Source organism: Leucoraja erinacea, chromosome 2, assembly GCF_028641065.1.
Source record: "Leucoraja erinacea ecotype New England chromosome 2, Leri_hhj_1, whole genome shotgun sequence".
Taxonomy (NCBI): domain Eukaryota; kingdom Metazoa; phylum Chordata; class Chondrichthyes; order Rajiformes; family Rajidae; genus Leucoraja; species Leucoraja erinaceus.
In genome coordinates, this window is record NC_073378.1 from 29,076,095 (window position 1) to 29,093,360 (window position 17,266).

At 47.8% G+C, this 17,266-nt stretch overlaps 1 protein-coding gene across 1 annotated transcript in view; it reads right to left on the reverse strand.

The window, feature by feature from the left end:
• The window catches only part of tmem170b (transmembrane protein 170B), a 30,855-nt gene that overhangs the window by 12,272 nt on the left and 1,317 nt on the right, over positions 1-17,266 (reverse strand). The gene's annotated exons all lie outside the window — the stretch shown is intronic.

Here is a 17,266-nt window from a genome sequence, read left to right on the forward strand (position 1 = left end):
CCATTTCCTTCGCTCCATAGATGCTGCCTCACCCGCTGAGTTTCTCCAGCATTTTTATCTACCTTCGATTTTCCAGCATCTGCAGTTCCTTCTTAAAGAAATTCCTCCTCATCTCCTTCCTGGAAAAACATCCTTTAATTCTGAGGCTGTGACCTCTGGTCCTAGACTCTCCCACTAGTGGAAACATCCTCTCCACATCCACTCAATCCAGGCCTTTCACTATTCACCAAGTTTCAATGAGGCACCCCCCCCTTCATCCTTCAAAACTCCAGCGAGTACAGGCCCAGTGCCATCAAACGCTGATCATATGTTAACCCACTCATTCCTGGGATCATTCTTGTAAACCTCACCTGGACCCTCTCCAGAGCCAGCACATCCTTCCTCTGATATGGTGCCCAGAATTGCTCGCAATACATCAAATGCGACCTGTCCAGGGCCTTATAGAGCCTCAGCATTAGATCCCTGCTTTGCATATTCTAGTTCCCTCAAAATAAATGCTAGCATTGCATTCCCCTTCTTATTGCCCCTAGTGTGTGCAGGATAGTGTTAGTGTGCGGTGATCGCTGATCGGTGTGGACTCCGTGGGCTGAAGGGCCTGTTTCAGCGCTGTATCTCTAAAGTCTAAACTAAACTAAACTTTGGGAGTTCCCCCAGGAAGTCGTATAAGCAGCAAGTTTTGTTTTTGTAATTATATATATTTTTTAAAATGCAGGAACAAGGAACTGCAAATGTTAGTTTACAAAAAAATACACAGAGTGCGGGAGTAACTCAGCGGGTCAGGCAGCATCAGGGCACAATGGGAGAGTTGCTGCCTTACAGCGCCAGAGACACTGGTTCAATCGTGACCGCGGGTGTTGCCTGCACGGAGTTTGTACGTTCTCCCCATGACCACGTGGGTTTTCTCTGGGTGCTCCGGTTTCCTCCCACACTAAAGAAGTAGTTTGTTGGTTTTGGTAAAAATTGCAAATTGTCCCCAGTGTGTGTAGGATAGGGTTTAGTGTGCGGGAATCGCTGGTCAGCGCAGACTCAATAGACAATAGGTGCAGGAGTAGGCCCTTCGAGCCAGCACCGCCATTCAATGTTATTATGGCTGATTCATCCCCAATCAGTTCCCCGTTCCTGCCTTCTCCCCATTTCCCCAGACTCCGCTATTTCTAAGAGCTCGATCTAGCTATCTTGAAAGTATCTAGATTGTTAAGGGTTTGGACACGGAAGATGCAGGAACCATGTTCCCGATGTTGGGACAGTCCACAACCAGGGGCCTCAGTTTAAGAATAAGGGTAAGCCACTTAGAACGGAAAAGAGGAAACAATTTTTCCACACAGAGAGTTGTGAGTGTGTGAAATTCTCTGCCTCAGTGGGCGGTGGAGGCCGTTTCTCTGGATACTTTCAAGAGAGAGTTAGATAGGGCTCTTATGGATAGCAGAGTTAAGGGATATGGGGAGAAGGCAGGAACTGGTTACTGATTGGGGATGATCAGCCATGATCACATTGAATGGTGGTGCTGGCTCGAAGGGCCGAATGGCCTACTCCTGCATCTATTGTCTATTGACTGCTGGTTTCTAGACATCCCAACTTCTAAAGTAAAGAAAGCGAATGGAATGTTGGCCTTCAAAACGAGAGGATTGTCGTATAGGAGTAAAGAGGTCTCTCTGCAGTTGTACAGTGCCCTGGTGAGACCACATCTGGAGTATTGTGTGCAGTTTTGGTCTCTTAATTTGAGGAAGGACATCCTTTCTATTGAGGGAGTGCAGCGTAGGTTCACCAGGTTAATCCCCGGGATGGCGGAACTGTCATACGATGAACGATTGGAAAGACTGGGCTTGTATTCACTGGAGTTTAGAAGGATGAGAGGATATCTTATAGAAATATATAACATTATAAAAGGATTGGACAAGCTAGATGCAGGAAAAATGTTCCCAATGTTGGGGGGAGTCCAGAACCAGGGGCCACAGTCCAAGAATAAAGGGGAGGCCATTTAAAACTGAAAATACTTTATCACCCAGAGAGTTGTGAATTTGTAGAATTCTCTGCCGCAGAGGGCAGTGGAGGCCAAATCACTGGATTCATTTAAAAGAGAGTTAGATAGAGCTCTAGGGGCTAGTGGAATCAAGGGATATGGGGAGAAGGCAGGCACAGGTTATTGATTGTGGATGATCAGCTATGATCATAGTGAATGGCTGTGCTGGCTCGAAGGGCCGAATGGCCTCCCACCTGCACATATTGTCTATGTTTCTATGTTAAAGGTAAAATGAAGCGTTTGACGGCACTGGGCCTGTACTGACTGGAGTTTAGAAGAATGAGGGCACACCTCATTGCAACTTACAGAGTAGTGAAAGGCTTGGATAGAGTGGATGTAGAGAGGATTTTAAGATAGAGATGGATAGATTCTTGATTAGTATGGATGTCAGGGATTATGGGGAGAAGGCAGGAGAATGGGGTTGAGAGGGAGAGAAAGATCAGCCATAATTCAAGTGGTGCTGGCTCGAAGGGCCGAATGTCCCACACCTGCACCTATTTTCTATGTTTCTATGATTGAATGGCAGAGTAGACTTGATGGGCCGAATGGCCTAATTCTGCTCCTATGACTTATGGAACTGCCCATCTCCGAGTGGCTGCAGCTGTGCAAAGATCAGACGGCTGGGACTATCCTAAAATTTAGAAGTCACGGTGGCGCAGCGGTAGAGTTGCTGCCTTACAGCGAATGCAGCGCCAGAGACCCGGGTTCAATCCTGACTATGGATGCTGTACTCAGTTTGTACGCCCTCCCCGTGACCTGCGTGGGTTTTCTCCGAGATCTTCCGTTTCCTCCCTCACTTCAAAGACATGCAGGTTTGTAGGTTAATCGGCTTGGAGTGTGTGGGTGTGTGTGCGTGCCGAAGGGCCTGTTTCCGCTCCAAACTAAATGAATGCGTCTCTAAACTAAACTAAATTAATGTATCTCTAAACTAAACTAATTTAAAATATAGTTAGACATCTACATGGATAGGACGGGTTTGGAGGGATATGGACCAAGCGCGGGGCAGGTGGGACTAGTGTAGGTGGGACATGTTGGCCGGTGTGGGCAAGTTGGGCCGAAGGGCCCGTTTCCAAGCTGTATCACTCTGTGACTCTCAGGGCTTTCTCCGATATATCTTATCATGTCGAACTTTACCATGCACCAACTTTAAAAATAGATTTTGTTTGCAAACTCATTGCAGTTTGCAGGATCTGCCTGCAGGCAAATCAGACACACCGCGTGCAGTTCCCCACATTACAACATTGGAAAAGAATTCCATTGATCCAAAACACATAAACATTACTCTGTGAAAGGCATTGAATAACGCTGCCATTCCTGGCTGGAACTTTCCTTTGTACCAGTGACAAAGAACGGGAGGTTTACTGCTAAATCCACCTTTTATTCATCCACTCGCTTCCAATGCCTCGTCTCAGTCAAAATCTCTCTCCTCTCCCACAGCAGTTTATCAGTTTAGTTTGTCACGTGTACCGAGGTACAGCGAACAGCTTTTGTTGCGTGCTAACCAGTCAGCAGAAAGACAATACATGATCACAATCGAGCCATTTACTGTGTACAGATACACAATGAGGGAGTAATGTTCAGTGCAAGGTAAAGCCAGCAAAATCCGGTCAAGGATAGTCCGAGGGCCACCAATGAGGTAGATAGTAGTTCAGCACTGTTCTGTGGGAGGAAACCGGAGAAAACCGGCCATGAGGAGAACGTGCAAACTCCGTACAGACAGCGCCCGTAGTCGGGATCAAACCCGCGTCTCTGGCGCTGCGAGGTAGCAGCTCTACTGCAGCGCCACCGTGCTGCCCAGTATGAAGTTTGTATGTCGCAGGACCAGAATTAGGCCATTCGGCCCATCAATTCTACTCTGCCATTCAATCATGGCCGACCCATCTTTCCCTCTCAACTCCATTCTCCTGCCTTCCCCCGTAACCTCCGACACCCGCACTAATCAAGAATCTGTCAATCTCCACTTTAAAAATATCCACTGACTTGGCCTCCACAGCCATCTGTGGCGATGAATTCCACAGATTCACCACCCATTGACTAAAGAAATTCCACCTCATCTCCTTTCTAAAGGTACATCCTTTTATTCTGAGGTTAGGCCCTCTGGCCCTAGACTCTTCCACTGGTGGAAACATCCTCTCCACATCCACTCCATCCAGGCCTTTCACTAGGCGGTAAGTTTCAGTGAGGTCAACCCTCATCCTTCTAAACTGCAGCGAGTGCAGGCCCAGTGCCGTCAAACGGTCATGATATGTTAAAAACAAGACCAGCTCAGTACAAACCCGACAATAGTATTTGCCTTTCAACCTCAAAGTCAGTGCTATTTTTAAATGTATTTACAAGGGTCTATTCTGCTTAATTTCTATGTAAATACTTTGTGTTTTAAACTTCCCCTTCCTGAAAGGAAATCACATCAACGCCTCTACTTCCTTCTGAAAGCTCAAGAAGTTCAGCATGTCCCCGACAACTCTCACCAACTTCTACAGATGCGTTGCAGAAAGCATTTTATCGGGTTGCATCACAGCACGGTTTGGGAACAGCTCCATCCAAGATCGCAAGAAATTGAAGAGAATTGTGGACGCAGCCCAGACCATCACACAAACCAACCTCCACTTCCATTGACTCCATCTACACCTCACGCTGTCTCGGCAAGACCAGAAGCATAATCAAGGACCAGTCTCACCCCCCGCGTTTACTCCCACTTCTCCCCTCTCCCATCGGGCAAAACATAGAAAATAGGTACAGGAGTAGGCCATTCGGCCCTTCACCGCCATTCAATATGATCATGGCTGATCATCCAACTCGGTATCCTGCACCTGCCTTCTCTCCATACCCCCTGATCCCTTTAGCCACAAGGGCCACATCTAACTCCCTCTTAAATATAGCCAATGAACTGGCCTCAACTACTTTCTGTGGCAGAGAATTCCACAGATTCACCACTATGTGTGAAAAATAAAATTCTCATCTCGGTCCTAAAAGATTTCCCCCTTACCCTTAAACTGTGATCCCTTGTTCTGGACTTCCACAACATCGGGAACAATCTTCCTGCATCTAGCCTGTCCAACCCCTTAAGAATTTTGTAAGTTTCTATAAGATTCCCCCCTCAATCTTCTAAATTCTAGCGAGTACAAGCCGAGTCTATCCAGTCTTTCTTCATATGAAAGTCCTGCCATCCCAGGAATCAGTCTGGTGAACCTTCTCTGTACTCCCTCTATGGCAAGAATGTATTTCTATGACTCCACCTATGGCAAGAAGGTATAGAGGTGTGAAAACGCAGACCTCCAGATTCAGGACAGTTTCTTCCCAGCTGTTATCAGGCAACTGAACCATCCTACCACAACCAGAGAGCACAAGAACGGTCTCGAACCAAAACGTCACCCATTCCTTCGCTCCACAGATGCTGCCTCACCCGCTGCGTTTCTCCAGCTTTTTGTCTACCTTCGATTGTTCCCGCATCTGCAGTTCCTTCTTAAACAACCAGAGAGCAGTGCTGAACTACTATCTACCTCTTTGGAGACCCTCAGACTATCCCTTCCACAGACTGGATAGCACGCAGCAAAGGCTGTTCACTGTACCTCGGTACACGTGACAATAAACTGCAAAGGATTTTCAGCCTTTGGAAAGGGTGAAGTGATTTATCAGAAGGACAGCTGGACTAAGCGGCAACCCTACAGAACTAGTTATATCAACCTGAATCTCAAGCAATGATCCAATTATCCAGCTTAAGTCAGTTGACGTACACAAGCCCGTGTTCTTAGAGATGTTTTAAAGATACAGAGTGGAAACAGGCCCTTCGGCCCCACCGAGTCCATGCTGACCATCGATCACCCGTTCTATGTTATCCCACTTTCTCATCCACTCCCCACACAATGGGGGCAATTTACAGAGGGCCGATTAAATCCACTGTTGAGTTTGGTCTAAGTTTACTAAACTTAGAGAAACAATGCGGAAACAGGCCTGTCGGCTCACTGAGTCCTCGCTGGCCGGCCGACCACACACACACAAACACATGCACACACATACGCGCACACGCGCACACGCACACACACACGGGACAATTAACAATTTTTATCGAAGCCAATTAACCTGAAAATCTGCCCGTCTTCAGAGTGTGGGAGGAAACCAAAGATCTCGGAGAAAACCCACGCAGGTCACGGGGGGAACGTACAAAAACTCCGTACAGACAGCACCCGCAGCCAGGATCGAACCCTGGTCTCTGGCGCTGTGAGGCAGCATCTCTACCGCTGCGCCACCGTGCCGGCCTAAAGCCCGAGTTGTGTGTTCTGTGCAGTTAAATAGAGCACAAACACAACACAGAACAGCACATACAACCCACGAACAGGCTGTCGGCCACTACTATCAACATCCAACATGGTTCGAAGATAAACTAATCTCCTCAGCCTGCACTTGATCCATAACCCCGCATCTATCTAAATGCCATGTAAACACAACTATCGTATCTGCCTCCACTGCCACCTCTGGCGGCGCATCCAGACCTCCCACAGTATTTTTCTCTTTACTTATTGTACTTGTGTTTGACTTCATTGTATTAATCTTTCGTATCATCAGATTTCATTGTACAGTGTAAACAAACGTTCGGTGCTGGGAGCCTGTTCCAACGCCTCTCAACAATCTCTCTGTGCAGAGATGAACCAGCCCACAAAGCTGCAAAAATATCACAATTATCAATAAGTGCTGCTGGACGTGGTTTTGTAGATTGTCTTGTTCTAATTTTAAGCTGAAAGGGGATAATAGACAATAGGTGCAGGAGTAGGCCATTCGGCCATTCAAGCCAGCACCGCCATCCAATGTGATCATGGCTGATCATCCACAATCAATACCCTTCTCCCTGCCTCCCAGCATAATCAAGCCAGATCCTGCCTTCTCCCCATATCCCCCGACTCCGCCAGTTTTAAGAGCCCTATCTAGCTCTCTCTTGAAAGTATCCAGAGAACCTACCAAAACTGCACACAATACGCCAGGTGTGGTCTCACTAGGGCCCTGTACAACTGGAAGGACCTCTTTGCTCCTATACTCAACTCCTCTTGTTATGAAGGCCAGCATGCCATTCGCTTTCTTCACTGCCTGCTGCACCTGCATGCTTACTTTCATTGACTGATGTACAAGGACCCCCAGATCCCGTTGTACTTCCCCTTTTCCCAACTTGACAACATTTAGATAATAATCTGCCGACCTGTTTTTGACACCAAAGTGGATAACCTCACATTTATCCACATTAAACTGCATCTGCCATGCATCTGCCCACTCCCCCAACCAGTCCAAGTCACCCTGCATTCTCATAGCATCCTCCTCACAGTTCACACTGCCACCCAGCTTTGTGTCATCTGTATGATGTGGAGGGCACATTTAGTTTTAAACGGGGTAAAGTTTTGGTTTTGTTTTGAGGGTTAATTTAAAGTTCCCACAAGGAAACAGGCCCTTCAGCCCACCGAGTCCGCGCCGACCAGCGATCCGCGTATATTAACACTATCCTACACACTAGGGACAATTTATATTTATACCAAGCCAACTAACCTACAAACCCGCACGTCTTTGGAGTGTGGGAGGAAACTGGAGCAACCGGAGAAAACCCACACAGGTCACGGGGAGAAGGTCCAAACTCTGTACATACAGCACCCGTAGTCGGGATCGAACCCGGGTCTCTGGCGCTGTGAGGCAGCAACTCTACCCGCCGCGCCACCGTGCCGCTCTTTGGCCTTTTTCTATTTCTCAACAATCCAACTCTGACGAGCTGAACAACACAATAAGCCGCAAATTGATCAAAACTAAATATTTGCAGCTAGATTTAGTTTCTAATTCGCCTAGCTCTAATTTTGAGCTGAAGAATGAGAGGAATAGATCAGGTAGACGCACAGAGTCTCTTGCCCAGAGTAGGGGAATCGAGGACCAGAGGACATAGGTTCAAGGTGAAGGGGAAAAGATTTAATAGGAGGGGCAACTTTTTACACACAAAAGGTGGTGGGTGTATGGAACGAGCTGTCGGAGGAGGTAGTTGAGGCTGGGACTGTCCCAACTTTTAAGAAACAGTTAGACAGGTACATGGATTGGACAGGTTTGGAGGGATATGGACCAAACGCAGGCAGGTGGGACTAGTGTAGATGGAGCATTTTGGTCGACGTGGGCAAGCTGGGCCTGTTTCCACACTGTATCAATCTTGGACTATGACTCTAATGGATTTGTTCAGGGCAGGTTTTGTTTCACCCAAGGTTAAGGTTTATTATTGTGTTGTACTTGGCATTCTTGCCAAGAAAAACCACAGAGCATTGTTCAATTTAAACTGAGAGATCATGCAAATGTCATTCTAGCCTAATATCAAAAGGTCACAGCTGGTTATTTATAGAACATAGAACAGCACAGGAATAGGTCCTTCGGCCCACAATATCCGTGCTGAACTTAACGAACAGTGAAAGGCCTGGATAGTGTGGATGTGGAGAGGATGTTTCCACTAGTGGGAGAGTCTAGGACCAGAGGGTCACTGCCTCAGAATTAAACGACGTTCATTTAGGAAGGAGATGTGGAGAAATCTGTCTGTGGAATTCACTGCCTCCAGAGAACCTGCGATGGAGGCCGGTTCTCTGGATGCTTTCAAGAGAGAGCTAGATAGGGCTCTTAAAGATAGCGCAGTCAGGTGATATGGGGAGAAGGCAAGAACGGGGTACTGGTCGGGGATGATCAGCCATGATCACATTGAATGGCGGTGCTGGCTCGAAGGCTGAATGGCCTACTCCTGCACCTATTGTCTATTGTCTATAAATATCTTCAGTCAGAGGGTGGTCAATCTGTGGAATTCTTTGCCACACAAGGCTGTGAAGTGGATATTTTTAAGGCAGAGATAGATAGATTCTTGATTAGTACGGGTGTCAAAGGTTATGGGAAGAAGGCAGGAGAATGGGGTTAGGAGGGAGAGATAGATCTGCCACGGCAGAGTAGACTTGATGGGCCGAATGTACTAAATCTGCTTCTATCACTTCCGAAGACATGAAGTTGCAGAGAATTGTGGACGCAGCCCAGGCCATCAGACAAGCCAACCTCCCTTCCATCGACTCCATCTACACTTCACGCTGCCTCGGCAAGGCCAGCAGCATCATCAAGGATGAATCTCCCTCTTCTCACACCTTCCAAGAGGCGCAGAAGCGCAAAAACGCACACCTCCAGATTCTGGGTAGACAAAAATGCTGGAGAAACTGAGCGGGAAAAACTGAGCCCCAAAATCGAGAACACGTTTCCTGCCTCTAGCGTGTCCAAACCCATAATAATCTTATATGTTTCAATAAGATATCCTCTCATCCTTCTAAACTCCAGAGTGTACAAGCCCAGCTGATCCATCCTTTCAGCATATGACAGTCGCGCCATCCCGGGAATTAACCTGGCGAACCTACGCTGCACTCCCTCAATAGCAAGAATGTCCTTCCTCAAATTAGGGGACCAAAACTGCGCACAATACTCCAGGTGTGGTCTCACCAGGGCCCTATACAACTGCAGAAGGACCTCTTTGCTCCTGTACTCAACTCCTCTTGTTACGAAGGCCAACATGCCATTCTCTTTCTTCACTGCCTGCTGTACCTGCACGCTTACTTTAATAGACTGATGAACAAGGACCCCCAGATCCCGTTGTACTTCCACTTTTCCCATCTTGACACCATTTAGATAATAATCTGCCTTCCTGTTATTGTTACCAAAGTGGATAACCTCACATTTATCCACACGACGTTGCGAAACGTCACCCATTCCTTCTCTCCAGAGATGTTGCCCGTCCCGTTGAGTTACTCCAACACTTTATGACTATCTTCGGTTTAAACCAGCATCTGCAGTTCCATCTTAAAGTTTGTGCTTTCCACAGGTTAAAGTTCATTACTATCACCTGAAGGCAGTGGCCAAGTCAGTGGATATTTTTAAGGCAGAGATAGATAGATTTTTGATTAGTACGGGTGTCAGGGGTTATGGGGAGAATGGGGTTAGGAGGGAGAGATAGATCAGCCACGATTGAATGGCGGAGTAGACATGATGGGACGAATGGCCTCATCCTTCTCCTATCCCTTATGAGCCAATGGTCTGTTCCCTGCCCTGTGCCGTTCTGTAAATAACCAGCATAGATTGTGTATTGTGACCAACTAAATCCTCTCCATGTTAAACTGCAATGATATCTACATACTCACACAAGTTAAATCGAGCTGTGCATTGCGGGTTTTCTGTCTGAGAGCCTACACAGCAAGCATTTTTTTTTTAACTTAAAAACATAGAAAAAGATCAATTTGTGATCAGTAAGGATGTCAGGAATCACAGACAATAGGTGCAGGAGTAGGCCATTCGGCCCTTCGAGCCAGCACCACCATTCAATATGATCATGGCTGATCATCCAAAATCAGTACCCCGCTCCTGTTTTCTCCCCATAATCCCTCAATTCCTTTAGCCGCAAAGCTAAATCTAACGCTTTCTTGAAAACATCCAGTGAATCGGCCTTCACTACCTTCTTTTGCAAAGAAGTCCACAGATTCACAACTCTCTGCGTGAAAACGTTTTTCCCCCAACCCAGTCCTAAATGGCCGACCCGTTATTCTTAAAGTGAGATACAAGGTACTACAGATTCTATCAACCATAATACCAACACCAAGAGAGCGGTCCTGAGCTACCATCTACCTCATTGGAGACCCTCGGACTATCTTTGACCGGAATTTATCTCGGACTAAACGCTATTCCCTTTATCGTGTATCTGTACACAGTGGATGACTCAATTGCAATCGTGTATTTGTAGTCTTTCCGCTGACTGACTAGCACGCAATAAAGAAAGTGTTTCACTGTACCTCGGTACACCTGACAATAAACTAAACTCAACTAACTAAACCTCCCAACTTGTTCAATACTCTGACAAAGGCTCAGTCATGATCACATTGAATGGCGGTGCTGGCTCGAAGGGCCGAATGACCTACTCTTGCACCTATTGTCTATTTACTATTGACCTCATTGGTGACCCTCGGACTATCTTTGATCAGGATTTCCTGGCTTTCCCTTGCACGATACGTTATTCCCTTTATCCTGTATCTGTACACTGCGGACGGCTCGATTGTAATCGTGTATTGTCTTCCCGCTGACTGGTTAGCACGCAACAAAAAGGCTTTTCACTGTACCTCGATACACGTGGCAATAAACGTAGACTATGGATCGAGGGAGAGTTGGATTTTGCTCGTGGGGCTGACGGAATCAAGGGATATGGGGAGAAAGCAGGAATGGGGTACTGATTGTGGATGATCAGCCATGATTATATAGAATGGCGGTGCTGGCTCCAAGAGCTGAACTGCCTACTCCTGCACCTATTGTCTATGTTTCTATTCAAGAACGCCCACCCATTCCCAACCCACTGACTCATAAATCGTTCAAGTAGCGATCATTAAACACATTGCGTTACAAAGCTCCAAGAACAAACAATGACTTCATTCCACGAACAACTTCCCGTCCCACTTGACTAATTTAATAGACAATAAACATAAGGTGCAGGAGTAGGCCATTCGGCCCTTCGAGCCAGCACCACCTGACAATAAACTAAAGACAATAAGCCAGCAATGTGATCATGGCTGATCATCCCCAATCAGTACCCCGTTCCTGCCTTCTCCCCATATCCCCTGACTCCGCTATTTTTAAGAGCCCTATCTACCTCTCTCCTGAAAGCATCCTGAGAACCTGCCTCCACCGCCCTCCGAGGCAGAGAATTCCACAGGCTCACCACTCTCTGTGAGAAAAAATGTTTCCTCGTCTCCGTTCCAAAAGGCTTACTCCTTATTCTTAAACTGTGGCCCCTGGTTCTGGACTCCCCCAACATCGGGAACACGTTTCCTGCCTCTAGTGTGTCGAAGCCCTTAATAATCTTATATGTTTCAATGCGATTCCCTCTCATCCTTCTAAACTCCAGAGTGTACAAGCCCAGCCGCTCCATTCTCTCAGCATATGACAGTCCCGCCATCCCGGGAATTAACCTTGTAAACCTACGCTGCACTCCCTCGATAGCAAGAATGTCCTTATCAAATGCTTTCTGAAAGTCCAGGTACACTACATCCACTGCCTCTCCCTTGTCAATTATCCTATTTACATCTTCAAAAAATTCGAGAAGATTAGTCAAGCATGATTTCCCCTTCGTAAATCCATGCTGACTCGGACCGGCCCCGTTACTGCTATCCAAATGTGCGGCTATCTCATCTTTTATAATTGACTCCAGCATCTTCCCCACTACCGGTGTCAGGCTAACTGGTCTATAATGTTCCCTGTTTTCTCTCTCCCGCCTTTCTTAAAAAGTGGGATAACATTCGCTACCCTCCAATCCACAGGAACTGATCCTGAGTCTGTAGAACATTGGAAAATTATCACCAATGCATCCACGATTTCTAGTGCCACTTCCTTAAGTACTCTGGGATGCAGACCATCAGGCCCTGGGGATTCATCAACCTTCAGTCCCATCAGTCAATCCAACATCATTTCCTGCCTAATGTGGATTTCCTTCAGTTCCTCTGTCACCCCAGATCCTCTGGCCACTACTAGATCAGGAAGATTGTTTGTGTCCTCCTTAGTGAAGACACATCAATTCTCTCAGCATATGACAGTCCCGCCGTCCTGGGAATAAACCTTTTAAACCTAAGCTGCACTCCCTCAATAGCAAAAATGTCCTTCCTCAAATTAGGGGACCAAAACTGCACACAATACTCCAGATGTGGTCACTCTCTTTGTTAGACAGAGTGCTGGAGCAAAGGGCCTGGCCCACTTGGACGACCTAATCCACGAGTTTAGAAGACCCCAGACGAGTTGTAAAAATGTCAAGGTCCTGTTGACTCGCCGAAGTAAAAGACCTCCTAGGGCCATGTCTATGACCTCAGTCTTCTACACCCAAGACCAACTAGGACTAGCAACAAGTGGAAATGATCACATGATAAAATGTCATCTTTACATTTTTTTCTCTCGGGCCAGTTACCGACCTACGACTACCATCACAACCTACCTACGAGTAAAAAGTATCAATTTTTTCCATGCCGACCTTTTATTCCCACTCGTGGACATTTTTTATCTGGCTGAAAAATACACCGCGGCCTACTCGAGGCCACGAGTACGCGGAGACCACTCACAAGCATGAGGAAGAGTGAACTACGACCTCCTGGCGACCATGCTGCGAGTGCGAGTCAAGGGCAAACTCGGCAGAGGTCGCCAATTAGGTCGTGAAAGCGGGACAGGGGCTTAACTAAGCGGGACAGGCAGCACTTCTGGAGAGGAGAAATGGGTGACGTTTCGAGTCACGACCCTCTACACCAGGTGTTTGCAACTTCTTTCGTCCCGTTTACCCCGGGCAACTTTAATAGCACGTAACAATGTTATTTCACTTATTTATGAAGGACTAATGATGAACAGATACCGGTGAACCAGAACCAAACACAGTCAAGTCAACGAGAAAAAAATATGTACAAATCCAGAATCAACAAATTTACCCCCTGGGTAGGCGAAATTGACCCCCCAAGGGGGGAAATTTACCCCAGGTTGGGAACCCTCAATGTAGAGAGATATGGGAACAAATGAATGAAAGACATGCAAAAAAAGTAACAATGATAAAGGAAACAGGCCATTGTTAGCTGTTTGTTGGGTGAAAACGAGAAGCTGGTGCAACTTGGGTGGGGGAGGAATAGAGAGAGAGGGAGAGGGAATGCCTGGGTTACTTGAAGTTGGAGAAGTCAATGTTCATACCACTGGGGTGTAAGCTGCCCAAGTGAAATATGAGGTGCTGCTCCTCCAATTTGCGCCGGGCCTCACTCTGACAATGGAGGAGGCCCAGGACAGAAAGGTCAGTGTGGGAATGGGAGGGGGAGTTAAAGTGTTTAGCAGCCTCTTTGTGGTCTTCAGTTACGATGGGCTTTGGTCTATCAAGAGGAGTGTCATTCACCGAACTCCATCAGAACCAGGGATAGGAACAGAATCGGGCCAGTTTTTTTTTTTTTTGAGGTACAGCGTGGAATGAGGCACTTCGGCCCACCGAGTCCCCCCCCCTCCCCTCCCAGCATCTATGGAGCGAAGGAAATAGGCAACGTTTCGGGCCGAAACGTTGCCTATTTCCTTCACTCCATAGATGCTGCTGCACCCGCTGAGTTTCTCCAGCACTTTTGTCTAACTTCGATTTTCCAGCATTTGCAATTCCTTCTTAAACAATATGCTCCATTCATACTGGCCAGCGCACAACAAAAGCTTTTCACTGTACCTCGGTACACATGACAATAAACTAAACTGAACTGAGTATATGGAGGAAAGAACTGCAGATGCTGGTTTAAACCAGAGAGAGACACAAAAAGCCGGAGTAACTCAGCGGGACGGGCAATCTCTCTGGAGAGAAGGAATGGGTGACGTTTCAGGTCGAGAACCTTCTTCAGAACTGAACCTGCTTACGTTTGGTCCATGTCCCTCCAAACCAGTCCTATCCATGCACCTGTCTAACTGTTTCATAAAGGTTGGGATAGTCCCAGCCTCAACTACCTCTTCTGGCAGCACGTTCCATACACCCACCACCCTCTGTGTGAAAAAGTTTCTTCCCAGCTGTTATCAGGCAACTGAATCATCCTACCCCATCCAGAGGGCAGTCCTGAACTACTATCTACCTCTTAAGTGACTATCCTTGATCGGACTTTGCTGGCTTTACCTTGCACTGAACGTTATTCCCCTATCATGTATCTGTACACTGTAAATGGATCGATTGTAATCATGTATTGTCTTTCCGCTGACTGGATAGCTCGCAACAACAGCTTTTCACTGCACCCCGGTACAATAAACTAAACACAAAAAAAACAGTTGCTAACTGGCCTTTGATTATTAATATGTAGGAAGGAACTGCAGATGGAAGGCGACTCTGGATTGTCAAAGATGCCACAGCCAGCCAACAGTTTTTAATCCACAAGCAGTTACTCTACTCAACAGCCAAAAATCTGTAGCCTTCCTTTGATCTGGTATTTTGCTGGTTCACATGCTTGATCAATGGTGTTTTATCATTAATGTTTTATTATTATTATTAATGTTTAGTGTTTGCGGAGGCATTTGTAACTGTCACTGTATGTCATGTTGTTACTTGTGGGCAGAGCACCAAGGAAAATTCCTTGTATGTGAATACTTGGCCAATAAACTTACTTACTTACTTACTTATGCTGGTTTAAAGCGAAGATAGGCACAAAAAGGTGGAGTAACTCAGTGGGCCGGGCAGCAACTCTGGAGAAAAGAAATAGGTGACGTTTTTGGTTCGAGACTCTTCCTCCAACTGAGAGTATCTGGCCCAGTCTCTCAGTCTGAAGAAGGGTCTCGATCCAAAACGTCACCCGTTCCTTCTCTCCAGAGATGCCGCCCATCCCGCACTGAGTTACTCCAGCTTTGTGTGTCTACCTGGGGCCTGTGATTATTAGACTGGCTTTACAAGCCTGATACTGTCGTTTTCACAGACCATGAATGACTCTCTGTCGTGCTGGCCGTTCAATGTATAATTTACAACACAGTTTCTTATTTCCTTAGCACTTACTCCAGAGAGTAATGTAATCAACTCTTTATTCATCATTATCCTGAAGGGGAATTATTGCAATATTTTTTTTTTTCGATCTACATTTGATCCTCTAGGACCAAAAGAATAATCGATTTGAAATGTCTCCTCCCATTTGCTGAGGGAGACAAAAAAATGTGCATTTGTCTCGATCACTAAACAAAGGGGGGGGGGGGGGGGGGTGGAGGGAGAGAGAGGGGGGGGGGGTGTGTGGAGGGACAGGGGGGGGGGTGTGTGAAGGGGGGAGAGGGGGGGGGATGGAGGAGGGAGGGGGGGGGTGTTGTGGAGGGAGAGGGGTGGTTGGGTGGAGGAAGGGGGGGGGGGGAGGGGGTGTGGAGGGAGAGGGGGTGGTTGGTGGAGGTGGGAGGGTAAAAGAGGGGGTGATGAATTTTAACCAGGTTTTGTGCATCGAGAATTGTGAACTAACATTGTGGGCATTTGGACCCTGTCCAATATTGTTACATTCAATGGATACAATGCAGCCTCCCTCTCCTCTCCCTCCTCCCCCCCCCCACCACACCCTCTCCCTCCCATGTTACCCCCTGCCTCTTCTACCCCCTCCCTACCCACCTCTGCCTCCCATTTCCCTCCAGGACCCCTCCCCTATCCCCCTCCCCTCGTCTACTCCACTCTCCCCTCCGCTAACCCGTTCCCCTACCTTACCCCCCTCCCTCTAATCCCCCTGCCCCCCCCCCTTCCCTAACCCGCCCCCTCCAACCCACCCTCCTTATTTCCCTCTTCTATCCCCCCTCATCTCTTCATCCCTTGCCCACCCCCTCTCTATCCACCCCTCCCCTGAAGTCATCCTCCCCCAACCCCCTTGCTTCAAACCCCCTCCCCTACCTCCTCCTCCTCTCCCATCCAACCCCCTCCCGCATACACCCTCCTCCTCCTCTCCCATATAACCCCCCTCCCGCATACACCCTCCTCCTCCTCCTCCCCCATCCAACCCCCTCCCGCATACACCCTCCTCCTCCTCCTCTCTCTTCCCCTACTCCCTCCCCTTCATCTTCCCACTACCCCATACCCTGCCCCCCCCCCCCCTATCCCACTCTCCCCCCTGCCCATCCTCCCCTTCCCCCATCAGAGCCTCTTGCCCAGAGTAGGGGATTCGAGGACCAGAGGACACAGGTTTAAGGTGAAGGGGAAAAGATTTGATAGGAATCTGAGGGGCGACTTTTTCCACAAAGGGCGGTGGGTGCATGGAACGAGCTGCCAGAGGAGGTAGTTGAGGCTGGGACTATCCCAACGTTTATAAGAAACAGTTAGACAGGTGGATAACGTGGATAATGTTTAAGAAGGCACTGCAGATGCTGGAAAATCGAAGTCACAAATGATGGAGAAACTCAGCGGGTGCAGCAGCATCTATGGAGCGAAAGAAATGGGCAACATTTCAGGCCGAAACCCTTCTTCAGATGGATTGGACAGGTTTGGAGGGATATGGACCAAACGTGGGCAGGTGGGACTAGTGTAGCTGGGACATGTTGGCCGGTGTGGGCTGAAGGGCCTGTTTCCACACTGTATCACTCTATGTCACCCTCTCCTATCCTCCCCCTCCTCATCTCCCGCTCCTCCTCCTAACTCCCCTCCCCACCCTCACATTCTCCACACACTGCTCCCCTCTCTTCTCATCACTCCCTCCCACTACCTCTCTCCCCTATCTCTCTCCCCCCTTATCCCTGCTCCCCACC